This window comes from Penaeus chinensis, chromosome 12 (genome assembly GCF_019202785.1).
Source record: "Penaeus chinensis breed Huanghai No. 1 chromosome 12, ASM1920278v2, whole genome shotgun sequence".
Classification (NCBI taxonomy): domain Eukaryota; kingdom Metazoa; phylum Arthropoda; class Malacostraca; order Decapoda; family Penaeidae; genus Penaeus; species Penaeus chinensis.
This window is the reverse complement of record NC_061830.1, coordinates 16,401,797-16,416,457: the sequence shown is the minus strand read 5'-3', so window position 1 is coordinate 16,416,457 and position 14,661 is coordinate 16,401,797.

The following is a 14,661-nucleotide window of genomic DNA, read 5'->3' as shown; positions in this document are numbered from 1 at the left end:
CTAAGTACCATTCACTAGGAGGGTTCTCTCTACCATTCAAAAGGAATCAGGATCTCACTACCATTGAAAAGAAATCCTTGAGATCTAACTGCCTTTCAATAAGGAATGCTCTGGATCAACCATTGACTTGGAATGCTCAGCATCTAATTAATTATTCAATAGGAATGTTCAGAATCTATCATTCAATAGGAATGTTCAGAATCTATCATTCAATAGGAATGTTCAGAATCTATCATTCAATAGGAATGTTCAGAATCTATCATTCAATAAGAATGTTCAGAATCTAACATTCAATAGGAATGTTCAGAATCTATCATTCAAAAGGAATATTTGGGATCTAAGTACCATTTACTAGGAGGGTTCTCTCTACCATTTCAAGGGAATCAGGATCTCACTACCATTGAAAAGAAATTATCTGGATCTAACTGCCTTTCAGTAAGGAATACCCTGGATCTACCACTGACTTGGTATTGTTTGGATCTTACTACCATTCACCAGGAATTCTCAGAATCTCTACTATTTAAAAAGGAATGTTTCGAATCTCTACCAATCACAGGGAATGCATAAGGATCTCACTACCATTTAATATGAATGACTAGGATCTAGCTACCCTTCACTAGCAATGCTCGTGAACTTGCTACCATTCAATAGGATTTTTTCATCTCACTACCAATTAATACCATTCATTAAGAATGCTAGGGTACTTACGAACTTTCAAAAAGAATATTCAGATACTCAATACTATTCATCTGGAATGCTTGGAATATTTATATAATTCAAAATGAATGGTCAGGATAACTCTACCATTCAATGCTCGGAATCTCACTACTCATCACTAAAAAGGCTCATGACCTCACTTACCATTCACTAAGAATGCGCACGCACACACATACACTATATATATTAAACATATAAACATCATTATGTACATGTTTATGTATATACATATGTAAGTCTATATAGGTATAATTATGTACATATATACTTGTAGATATGTATACATATGCACATTCCTGTCACAAACGATGCGATGTTTGACGAACTATTTGACTGTGTTTTTATACTGGGGCGGCTAACAAATGATCCTACCCCAGGGGAGTAGTTGGTTAGGTAATCATTGTCAGTGGTCCTCAACCCGCCATTATATCGATGATACTCACTGTGTATAAATGCGCGCAGCGCACACACACGCGCGTGTATAGACACAAAAATACATACTTACATACGTATATGTGTATATATATCTCATGTATACATATATAAATCTCATATGCATGTATGTATATATGTACATATACATGTGCGTGCGTGTGTTTATATAATATATATACATATATATGTAGATTTATACATATATAAACATACTTATGTACATACATATATACATATATATACATATAAATACATAAAAATACATATAAATACATATATATAAATACATATATATAAATATACATATATGTATTTATATATATTATATACACAAAATGTGCATCTATTAAGGATACCACGAGTTCGATTTACAAAACAATTTGAAATTTAAAAAAGTATCTCATATAAAGTAAATTAAGATGAACCTTAATTTTCACCGAATTCAACAAAATCTCGTGTAATGTAACCAATAAGAGACATACGAATTAAGCATTGAATGGTAGAGTGATCCTGACCATTCAACGGTATTTTAAGAGTAAGACATGAATGGAGTATTAATGTAAGCTCAAAACCCAAGATTCATCAGCTCAAAAAACTAACAGGTCTACATAACAATGCATATACACAAATCAAAATACATGCTGACAATTTAAAGGTGTTAGTGAATTAATGTAAAAACACAAAATGCTAACCATAAAAACATGTAAAAGTCAAGGAAAACTAGGCAGCCACATCCACCGTCTGAGGCTCACCGATTTTTTCTTGCAAAAGGAGTGAGGTTGTGTGTATATATAAATATGTAATATAACTGTGTAAATATGTAAATATGTGTTTATATATATACATTAAATACATGTATGTAAATATGTGTTTATATATATACATTAAATACATGTATATAAATTATGTGTACGTGTACATACACATGTGTATATATATACATATAGATACATACATATATATACAGATATATACATACAGATATATAACACATGTTTATACATAAACATCGTGTATTGACACATTACGTATATATGTATGTATGTATATATATATATATATATATATATACTGTATATATATACACATGTAATATATATACACAGTATAAATATATATATAAATAAAAAATTGTATACATATACATATTAGCCTATATATATAGTATATATATATATATACTATGTACTTATTTATATACATAGTATACATAAATTCAGAACATTCTTAATTTTCCTCACATTTAACAAAATCCCATGTAGTGTAAATCAAATGCTTCTCACAAGAGAAACACATTTTACAATACACATTAAAGCGGTAACAATGGTATTTTTCAACGAAAATTCACATAAAAGGCGTATTAATGGGAGATCAAAACCCAAGCATCATCAGTGCATAAAGGTGGTAGGACAAAATGGTCCATCTAATTTTCATATTGTATATAGACATACATATTAAGCATCAAAAGGTGCTAGTGATTGAATGATTATGTCTGAACACAAAATGCTACCCACAAAAACATCTAAAAACAAAGGAAAAGCACACACACGTGTATATATATATAAAAAAAAAACAAAAAAAAAACATACATACAAACATGTGTGTATATATATCTCATGTATACATATATATCACATATGCATGCATGTATATATGTACACACACATACATATATGTGTATGCGTGCGTTCGAGAGTGTGTGCGCGCGTTTGCGTGAGTTTTATATAAACATATAAACATAAACATATACACATATGTACATATTGATACATACATATACATGTAAATACATATATACGTATATATATATATGTATATAATCATATACATGTGTCTATTCATCAAGAATACCACGAGTTAGATTAACAAAATTATTCAAGAAAAAAATCCAATTGTGCGTAAAGTAAATTAATAAGAATCTTAAATTTCATCAAATTCAACAAAATCTCCTGTAATGTAACCAATGACTGTAATGTAACCAATGAGAAGCAAAAAAAATAGGTGGTAACAGTGGTATTTTAAGAATAATATTGACAAATGGAGTATTAATGTAAAATTGACATAAATGGAGTATTAATGTAAGCTCAAAAGCGTCAAGCGCCATCAGTGCAAAAAGCTTGCAGGTCAAAACAGTACATTTACTCTACATAACATTGCCTAGAGACAAATCCAAATACAAGCTGACAATCTAAAGGTGGCAGGACAAAATGGTCCATCTAATTTTCATATTGTATATAGACTCACATCTTAAGCATCAAGAGGTGCTAGTGAATGAACTATCATGTCTGAACACAAAATGCTACCCATAAAAACATCTAAAACCAAAGGAAAAACGACCCAGTCACATCCGACTGAGGATAACCGATTGTTTCTTGCAAAGGGAGTGAAGTTACCGACTGATACTTGCAATCGGTGGCCAATTGAGTGTAATGTAAATTAAGAAAAATCACAATTTTCATAAAATTCAACGAATTCAGTAAGCCATATTTTTATCACAAGAGGACATTATACTGGGAAACTTAAGGTGGTGACAATGGTATTTAAAAATTAAAATTGACAGAAATAGCATATTAACATGAAATCAAAACCCCAAAAAAGTGGCAGGTGAATATAGTACATATAAATTACATAACATAGTATACCAATCAAAATATATGTTGACAATTTAAAGGTGCTAGTGAATTATACATATTCATATATTTACATTTATAAATATATGTATATATAAGCATATATATAAACACAAACGTTCAAACATATATAATATACCTATATAAAAGCACACACATATATGTACTTGACTGGGTTTTTATACTGGGGCGGCTAACAAATGATCCTTCCCCAGGGAGTATTTGGTTAGGTAATCATTGTTGCTGGTATCATATTGATGATAGACTCGCGCGCGCGCGCGTGTATATAGGAAGAAAAACACATACAAGTGTGTATATATATACATATCTCAAGTATACATCTATATCACATATGCATGTATGTATATATGTACACACACATACATGTGTATGCGTGCGTGCACGCGCGTGTGCGCGCGTTTGCGTACGTTATATATATACATATACACATGCATGTACATATTGTTACATATATATATACATAATATATATACATGTAAATAAATAAATATACATACATGTGTATATATTATATATATATAAATATATATATAAAATGTGTATCTATCAAGGATACAGTACTCGCATATTAACAAGAGATCAAAACCCCAAAAAGTGGCTGGTGAAAATAATACATTTAATTTACATAACATAGTATAGAGACAAATGAAAAAATATGTTGACAATTTAAAGGTGCTCGTGAATTATACATATTTATATATATACATTTATACATTTATAAAGTATATATAAGCATATATATACCCAAACCCACAAACATATATATAATATATATAAAAGCACACACATATATGTACTTGATTGGGTTTTTATACTGGGGCAGCTAACAAATTATCATTCCCCAAAACCCAAGCGTCATCAGTGCAAATAGGTGGTAGGACAAAATAGTCCATCTAATTTTCATATTGTATATAGACATACATGTTAAGCATCGAAAGGTGCTAGTGATTGAACTGTCATGTTAGAACAGAAAATGCTACCCATAAAAACATCTAAAAACAAAGGAAAAACGACCCAGTCATAGTATACAGACAAATCAAAATATATGTTGACAATTTAAAGGTGCTAGTGAATTATACATATATAAATGTGTATATATAAGCATATATACACACAAACACACAAAAATATATATATAAAAGCACACATATATGTACTAACATATATGGCAGGACAAAATGGTCCATCTAATTTTCATATAGTATATAGACATACATGTTAATCATCAAAAGGTGCTAGTGAATAAACTAGCAATCGGTGGCCAATGGAGTGTAATGAAAAATTAAGAAAAATCAAAATTTTCATCAAAATCAATGAATTCAGTATGTAAGCCATATTCTTATTACAAGAGGAAAACATTATACGGGGAAACTCAAGGTGGTGACTGTAGCGTCGTCGTCTGGTCGTGTATGCCCGACGCGCTATTAATACAATCTACGTTGAAATTGGAAGGTAGCTCTGGCCGCTTGATTTCAGCTCCGTTTCGCTTATCATCAAATATATCTTATTCCATTGTAAATATAATGATATGCATTGTTGGTTAGTATCTGTATGTTTTAAAAAGCTGACTGGCTGGACTGCAGCATAGGGTTATCATACTTAATTACTGGTTAACAATTTATTAAATAATCTTAAGTTACAAAAAGATATATACATTTCACTCGTGCCACAAGAAAATGTTCTTTAGCTGTTCTTTCGTACTTGCGCCAACACCACCACAAAATACAGAGGAAATACTTAGCTGTTGATTATTTTAACGAAATCCGGGGGGGGGGGGGGTGTCAACAAGAGCGTGTGTCCAGCCAGTCGTGAGCGCGAGCGTGAACTCTCGCGCCCTTGAAAATCACTGCAAGGGGCACGACCTAGAACGGCTCTGATTGGCTGGGGCCACACGCCCGTTAACCTGATTGGTCTATACGTAATTCGGGGGTATATCTTTTAGAAATAAAATTAAGTGGCATCGAGTACTAAAAAGTAATGCAGAAAAATGTGGCAATAAAAAGCATTCTACAAAACATCTAGGAAAATATATAAAAACATTAAAAGAGAGAAAAATAAAAACTATACACCAGAAAATAAAATAGTGTATGCTTAAAATAAAAAGAAAATGTAATGTCATTCTTAACAGAGAACGGACGTTATTTAAGGCGGTATTCGTATACATCCATCCGTTCAAGTAGATATGTTCGAATATTTATAAATCATAAGCCAGGTGGACCTCAGGGTACACTACAGTGACAATGAAATTTTATAAGCAAAATTGGAAGAAATCGCATTATTAATGCGAGATCAAAACCCAAAAAGTGGCAGGTGAAAATAATAAATTTAATTTACATAACATGGTATACAGACAAATCAAATTATAAAAATATATGTTGACAATTTAAAGGTGCTAGTGAATTATACATATTTATATATATACATATATAAATATATGCATACAAAAGCATATATATACATAAACGCACACATATATACGCATAACTATATGTAATATATTATATATATGCACACATATTTAAGCATATATATATACTTATATACACAATATATATATACTTATATATATACTTATATATATATATATATTTATACATATATGCGCATATATATATATATATATAACGTATGTATTTATATGCATATATATGCTTATATATGTATACACATATACATATATATGAATATGTATACATATATATACACCCATGTATATATTTATATATAAACATATATATATGCATATATTTATACATAAATATACGCATATATATACACATATACGCATATATATACACATACGCATATATATACACATATACGCATATATATATACACATATAAACATATATATACACATACACGCATATATATACATAGACATAAATATATACGCATATAGACATATATACGCATATATATATAAATACATATACGATATTTACATATACATACATATATATACGATATTTCCACATATATATATGCATATATATAATATATACGCATATATATAATATATACGATATAAACATATATATAAGGATATATATACATATATATAAGCATATCTTTAAATATATATGCATACATATACGCATATATAATATATATATACGCATATATTATATATATGTATATATATTTATATTTACGCACAACATTATGTATATATATAAATATAGGTACCTATATATAGGTATATAGGCATATATATAGGTATATAGGATATATATATGTATATAAAAATAAATATACGCATATATATATATATATACACACACATGCATATATGTATAAATTTATGGGTATATATATGAGTACGTTTATGCGTTATAATAGAATGTTATGTAAATTAAATTGAACAAAATCTGTAATCTAACCCAAATGCATATCACATGAGAAAAAAAAAAAAAAAATATTTAAGTAGTACCAATGGTATTTTATTGGTAAATTTGGTATAAAAGGCGTATTATTGCGAGATCAAAACCCAAGCGTCACCAGTGCAAAAAGCATTAACAATGTTTTGATTAACATAACAAGGCATATAGACAAATAAAAATGTATGTGGAGCCCTAAAGGTGCTACTGAATGAATTATCAAACCAGAACACAAGATGTTGACCATAAAAACATCTAAAAAAAACAACGAAACTAGGCAGTCACATCCACCGTCTGAGGATCACCAATTTTTCTTGCACAAGGGAAAGAATGGTCACTGATTGTTTCTTGCAAAAGGGAGGGAAGTCGCCGACTGTTTTTTGCAAAAGGGAGGGAAGTCGGCGATTGTTTCTTGCAAAAAGGAGGGAAGTCGGCGATTGTTGCTTGGAAAGGGAGTTAGGTCGCCCAATGTTTCTTGCAAAGGGAGTTGGGTCACCAAATGTTTCTTGCAAAGTGAGTTGGGTCACCGACTGTTTCTTGCAAAAGGAGTTGGGTCACAGATTGTTTCTTGCAAAGGGAGTTGCGTCACAGATTGCTTCTTGCAAAGGGAGTTGGGTCACCGACTGTGTCTTGCAAAGGGAGTTGGGTCACAGATTGTTTCTTGCAAAGGGAGTTGGGTCACCGACTGTTTCTTGAAGGGAATTGGGTAGCCGACCGTTTTTGAAGGGAGTTAGGTAACCGATTGTTTCTTGCTAAGGGAGTCGGGTCACCGATTGTTGCTTGCAAAGGGAGTTGGGTCACCGACTGTTACTTGCAAAGGGAGTTGGGTCACAGATTGTTTCTTGCAAAGGGAGTTGGGTCACCGACTGATTCTTGCAAAGGGAGTTGGGTCATAGATTGTTTCTTGCAAAGGGAGTTGGGTCACCGACTGATTCTTGCAAAGGGAGTTGGGTTACCGACTGTTTCTTGCAAAGGAAGTTGGGTCAGCGGTTATGTCTTGTAAAGAGAATTAGGTCATCGACTGTTACTCGCAAAAGTGAGTGGTCACCGATTCATACTTGCAATGGAATACAATGTAAATTAAGAAGTATCTTAATTTTCATCAAATGCAACAAACACAATATGTAAGCTATATTCTTATCACAACATAATACACATTACAAGGGGAAACTTAGGGTGGTAACAATGGTATTTTTTCACGGAAAATTGACATAAACCTAGGCAGCCACATTCGCTGTTTGAAGTTCATGGAGGGAACAAAGTGTCTGGGAAGGATCATTGGTCAGTCAAGTAGTTCGTCAAACGCCACATCGGTGATGGCACGAATATAAATGAACGTATATATGTATATAAACATGTATATATACACAAATATATGCAATATCATATACATGTGCATATACATATATATATACACATATGCATTAATATAAATATATAAATACATAGATGCACATACATTTATATTTCAATATACATATGTATAGCTACAATATCCATATATCTATAACATATATACATATACATACATATAAATTAAACACACACACATACACACTCACACACACACACACACACACACACACACACACGTGAAAGAACACCAGATACTAATCGTGAAAACTTTTAAAGACAAAGGAAAATCTATGCAGTTATATTCACCGTCTGAAGCTCACGGATGGAGCAGAGCGTCTGGGCGTTTGGAGGAGGAGGAGGAGGAGGAGGAGGAGGAGGAGGAGGAGGAGGAGGAGGAGGAGGAGGAGGAGGAGGAGGAGGAGGAGGACGACGAGGACGAGGACGACGAAGACGAGGTGGAGGAAAACGCAACGGCCTATTCAAAACTGAAAGAGAAAACTTGGTCAGTATGTAGAAGAGGATAGTGGGTTACTTTCGAAATAATGTTTATATTTTTCTGCATGAAATCCACTGCTTTCAACGATTCTAGGCACTGTTCCTTGTGCAAAGGAATCGTTGAGGAGATACGATCACCATCTCCATCGACAATCTTGATTTGATAGTCCCGATAGCAAGGGAAGGCATTAAGTATATCAGGGAAATTATGGTGTAGGGCAGGAACCCCGTGGTTGTTAAACAAAAGGTCCTAGCCCAACATCAAACCTAACCTAACACCGTGGTATATATTCCCTAGCTCTTCCCCCTGAATATCCCGTGGCAGTAAATGCGCCTAGCCAGGGGGCTACGCTTCCTGGACCCCTAGAGTAATATACGCCCCCAGGACCACCGGGGTAATATATATGTCTAGCCAAGGGGCTACGTCCCCTGGACCCCGTAGTAATATATACGCCTAGCCAGGAGCATTTGCACACATATTGTCATAGAAGAACTTTGTATTGTTCTATCATTTCATGTAGGTTTTATTACCCAACCTCTGCCACTACCTTATACTATATATTGTACGAAAACTTGAATAAATTAAGAGGACAATATTTTAAAATTCACGTTTTTGGAGGAAATGCATTCATTCAGGTTAGTTTTCAATATCCATTTCCATTGGCTTTCTAAAAATGTTTGGTTAAAGTATACAAAAGGACCGCACCGACTAGGAGAAAATTTAAGATTATAACCTTGTAGGTAATGAAACATTACATTGACTGGTATCAACATTACTTTGCAGAAGCCCACCGATTCCAGTTAAACAACGAAAAATGTATCACGGTGAATGCGGCGCTGCGGCTAAGTCCACTGGGCGTTGACGCGGTTTAGTCCACACGTGACCTAAAGTATACAAAGTTCTCGCGCATTGTTCACACCGACTGCTCGGCCACTGCGAACCTACGTCACATGACGTCACTACAAATCGTGTATTCCACTACTTAAGCTTTTCATGGCCATCTCATACATATCTAATCTTAATATTTTTCTTATATAAACTTCAGATGTCATTAAAAATATTTTTTGTCTGTTTCATAATGACCTTGTTTCGTCAGTTAAGGCCTGTGTTTATATATTTTTTTTACACTGATTCCATTTCATACTTCGCGCGCGTAAACTAAGGATGGCCACTTTGACAGCTAGTCAGTTTAAAGTATGACTAACCGGTGTCAAGACTGTGAGTGGCTTTGGTGTGTTAAAAAAAAAAAAAAAAAAAAAAAAAAAATCAGGTGAAACTGAGGAAGTAATTCGCTTTTGTAGAGAACATGGCCTTTTACTAAATACTATCGAGTGTGTAAAATGTGGGCCAGACTGTCAAACAGATATAAAGAAAAAACTATTCAGATGTGACAAATCAAAGAATATAAACAATTTGCGTGTAAGTTGCCAGTTTCAAAGATCTATATTCAAACACACATGGTTTGATAAAAGTAACACAAATACAAGTTAACGAAAGAGATTTGTTTCGATGTCTAAGATTTTTTTTTTTTTTTTTTTTTATTAACCAGTGCCAGACAAACTAGGTTTATCTATAAAAAAAAAAAAACATTAACAAAAAACACTTTATGTGACTGAGCTACCTTTTGTAGAGGTGTGTGTTTCTTGGTATCTCAGAAACACCTATGAAAAAATAGGTGGTCAACTATGAATAAAATAGTGGAAATTGCTGAAAGTAAATTCGGCAAGCGCAAATATAACGTTGGCCGCGCAATAGATGGGCACAGTGGGTGTTCGGCGCGGTCTGCCGTCATACAAGACAATTTCTCCTTGTCCCCGTTGCTTCCCGAGACGCCGAAACTCTTCTCGGCATCGTTAAAGAAAAAAATCAGCCGAGTACAACAATAATAAGTGATTGCTGGAAGGCATATAACTGTCTTTAGAACGAAGGATTTAACCATTAGACAGATAATCACTCAGTAAATTTCGTTGACCCGGTGACAGCCGCTCATGCTAACACCATCGAGCGGATGTGGAGAGAGGCGAGGGTGAAAGTTCCCCGTTACGGCAGGAGGAAATATCACTTATGGGGTACTTAGCGCGAGCGATGATTCATATGGATATCACCGAGTCTAACAAACGTCTTCACGAATTCCTCCTTGCCGTAGCTCGCCTGTACCTTCCACACTAAGGTATGTACATTTATTACAGTAGAGCTAGTGTTCGAGAGGGGTTTCGAGGCGAATCCTCCTGCTATTGAAACAGCGATCGGGAGGGGGTGCGGGAGCGGAGCCCCCGATAGGGAAATACGGCGATCGAGTAGGGGCCGGGGGAGGAGCCCCCAATAGGGAATTACGGTGATCGGGAGGTGGTTTGGGGGCGGAGCCCCGATATGTAAATACGGTGGTCGGGAGGGGGTCCGGGGGCAGAGCCCCCGATAGGAAAATACGGCGATCGGGTCGAGGTCCGGGGGCGAAGCTCCCGGGTTAGGTAGGCCTTTTGGCTTTTACGGCCCCCAGCTAGGCAAGTAGGGCGATCGGAAGGGGGTCCCGGATCAGTTAGGGAAACACAGCGGTCTTATAAATCGTGCGTTTGGAATATGCTTGTTTGTTCGTTCGAGCCCGTAACGCCGATTCGAATCTACTGCGAACGATTTTTGGCTCGGGTTTTTCATTTTTCTACTTTCTTTATCATTTAAATTACGATTCTTGGCTCGGGTTTGTAATTTTTCTACTTTCTTTAACATTTAAATTACGATTCTTAGCTCGGGTTCTTATTTTCCACTTGCCGTTTATTAGCGATCTCCTCGATATTCCCCACGGGATCCCTCAAGATTGTTGGCTGGAGTTCGGGACTTTGTCTCTGACGGGTGCAGTCCTAACCTTTACCAAATATTTAAATTCAGATCAGATTAAGAGGCGTGAAGAACTTATAAGAATTATAAGAAAAAGGACGATTTTCTTTCAGAGAATTACTTCTGATTGAGGACTTGCTTGGGTTTGAGAGCTGAGTTAGTAAAAGAAAACAATATATTTTTTTAATATACTTCATCTACACAACGATCTTGGGGGATGCATGGAGGGCCGGGGGTTGAAGGGGGGGGGGGGGGAGGATAGAAATAGGAACCTAGAGAAATCGAAGTGATTTATGGAACCTTAAAAATTCACATTTTCGAAAACACGAGCCTTTGTCCGACGGACGAAAATGGCTCCCGAGTGAACAAGCGCAAAATGAGATGCGCAGAAAGTCCATTTTCAGAAACGCCGAGTCAAGTTTCTAACGATACAATTATAACAAAACACTTTAATCACATGTAAGTAAACTGTGTGGCATCAGGCACAAAGTACTGATTATAGTACTTTGTGCTAAGTGACACAGCAAAGTTACAGAAAATATTTGTCACACATACCGCCAGTGTGGAGGGTACAGGTGAGCTGCCCAGCCATAGCCTTGCTTGGAAATAGAAAGTTCCTCCCTGCAGAGTCGCAAGAAAAAAGCTCTCCGCTTGGCTTGTGCGAACGGCACGAATCCAGCAAGAGGTCGCCCTATGTAGCCAAAATTGCCCCTACCTGCAAATTAAAAAATGGTTAATGTTACCGAGAGCAACGCACGGAGGTAGAGCAAAATGGACATTGCCATCTTGTAGAGCATCCATGTTTACCTTGCCAGGACCAAAACAAATGTGACGCATAACTTATTATTGCGATCTATGAAGTAGTCCATGTATTACTACGCGCTTGTGAAAACGATTATTTTGTAATTACCAGAGTCTGCTTTTCCTAATTCATGTATCTAATGAATTGTTTTACTTTTATTATACTTCTTATACGTGCTTTCGTAATTATTTTCACTATTTTGCACAATAACCATGTGCTCATGCACCTTTTTCCACCGGTAGATTTGACACTTCGTCAGTCGCCATTAGTTCCGAAACACCGGTGAGAAGTGTCACAATTTAAGTGTGTTGCGTCGATTTCGGGTCATTTATAAAGCCGTATAGTGGATATATAGAACAAATAGATAATAGTATCTATCTCGGCTTGATATTTGAGCCCAACAAGTGCCCCAAATGTCGAAAAAAGTGATTACAAACCAAGGAACTCGGACCCTAGACGGAAGCGAAGAAAAGTTCGATCTTTCGCTATATAAGGGTATGTGGTTTTACCCTGGGCGGTTCCGAGGGCAGAGCACCTTGGCTAGTGAATATATAGATCGTATTTTCTTAAAGCCACGGGGGTCCAGGGGGCGTCGCCCCCTGGCTAGGAGCATAAAATTAGGATAGGCTTGGCTAGGCTAGGCTAGGCTAGGTTTGTATATTACTAGGGGATCCAGGGCGTAGCCCCCTGGCTAGGCGCATATAATACCACGGGAGTCCAGGGGGCAGAGTCCCTGGCTAGGGAATATATACATCGTAGTGTATGAAAGCCACAGGGTTAAGGTTAGGTTGGTTTATTGGTTAGGACGCATTGTACGATTACCCCAGGGGATCTGGATACTGTAAAATCCCGTAGATTTTTTACCGAGCATTGGGTTTGATTCCCGTAGTTTTTCCCCGAAAGTAGGCGCGCCAATCCGTAAACTTTCGCTGGCCGATTTCCTTTGTTGTTTGTGCTTTTAGGGACAGAAATTTGGCTCGGGTTTTCGAAAAATCTACTTTTTAACGTTTCACAAATCACTTTCTTCGATTTCTGCAGGTTCCTATTGACATCCAGTGACATCCATTACCCCCCCCCCTCCCCTTCAACCCCCGGTTCCCCACGCATCCCCCAAAATCGTTGAGTAGAGGAAACAAACAAAAAATCTGATTTTGGAACTTTGTCTCTGAGAGGGAGCGTCGCTCTCGGTAACAATTAACTAAAAAATCATCAATAACGCAGGAATGATTTATGGTAATAAAAGCGACACAATGGTAATAAAACAATATTTAAATAGAAAATCTTACCCGTCACACTGACAACAGCAGTACGAAGGTCCAACCCCTCCGAGGCCCTGGGGGAACTGAGGCGGCGGTCGGTCGCATTCCGCCGTGTGGGAGGCAGTTAGAGGAAACAAGCAGTAGCGTCGTTAAATAGTTAAGAACGGATAATGGAAATGATAAAGAAAAACGCATATAATATTGAGAAGGCAACAAAGCAGATGCATTAGCATTCAAAAACGAGAGGAAAGATAATGAGGAATATGAAAAAATAATGATACAAAATAACTAATCGGAAATGAATTCCAGGTTTGTCAACGGAAAACGCGACCCTCTTGGGCAACGGAAATCGCCATGAAATATCTACATTTGGCAGCTAAATCGAATCAAATCTTTGCAAAATCGCTGATACCTTTGTAAATGCTTCTCGTGGGTCGTGGCTACGCCATCTAGTAGCGTCTTACCGAACTAATGAAGTAACTAGTTCTTTTTCTTTTCGTCACTAAACAATATAAACAGAAAACATGCTACATCATTTTCTTCATTATAGAACATTATCTGAACGCAAAATCGTAGTAGGGCTACAATGAATATATAGATGCTAATAATTAGAACATCAAATTTGGCTCATAGGGCACTGACATGTATAAACATATAGATCTATCAAATTTTGAACTAAATTAATCTATGACCATATTGAACATAAGTTTATGATATTTACACCTGTTATATC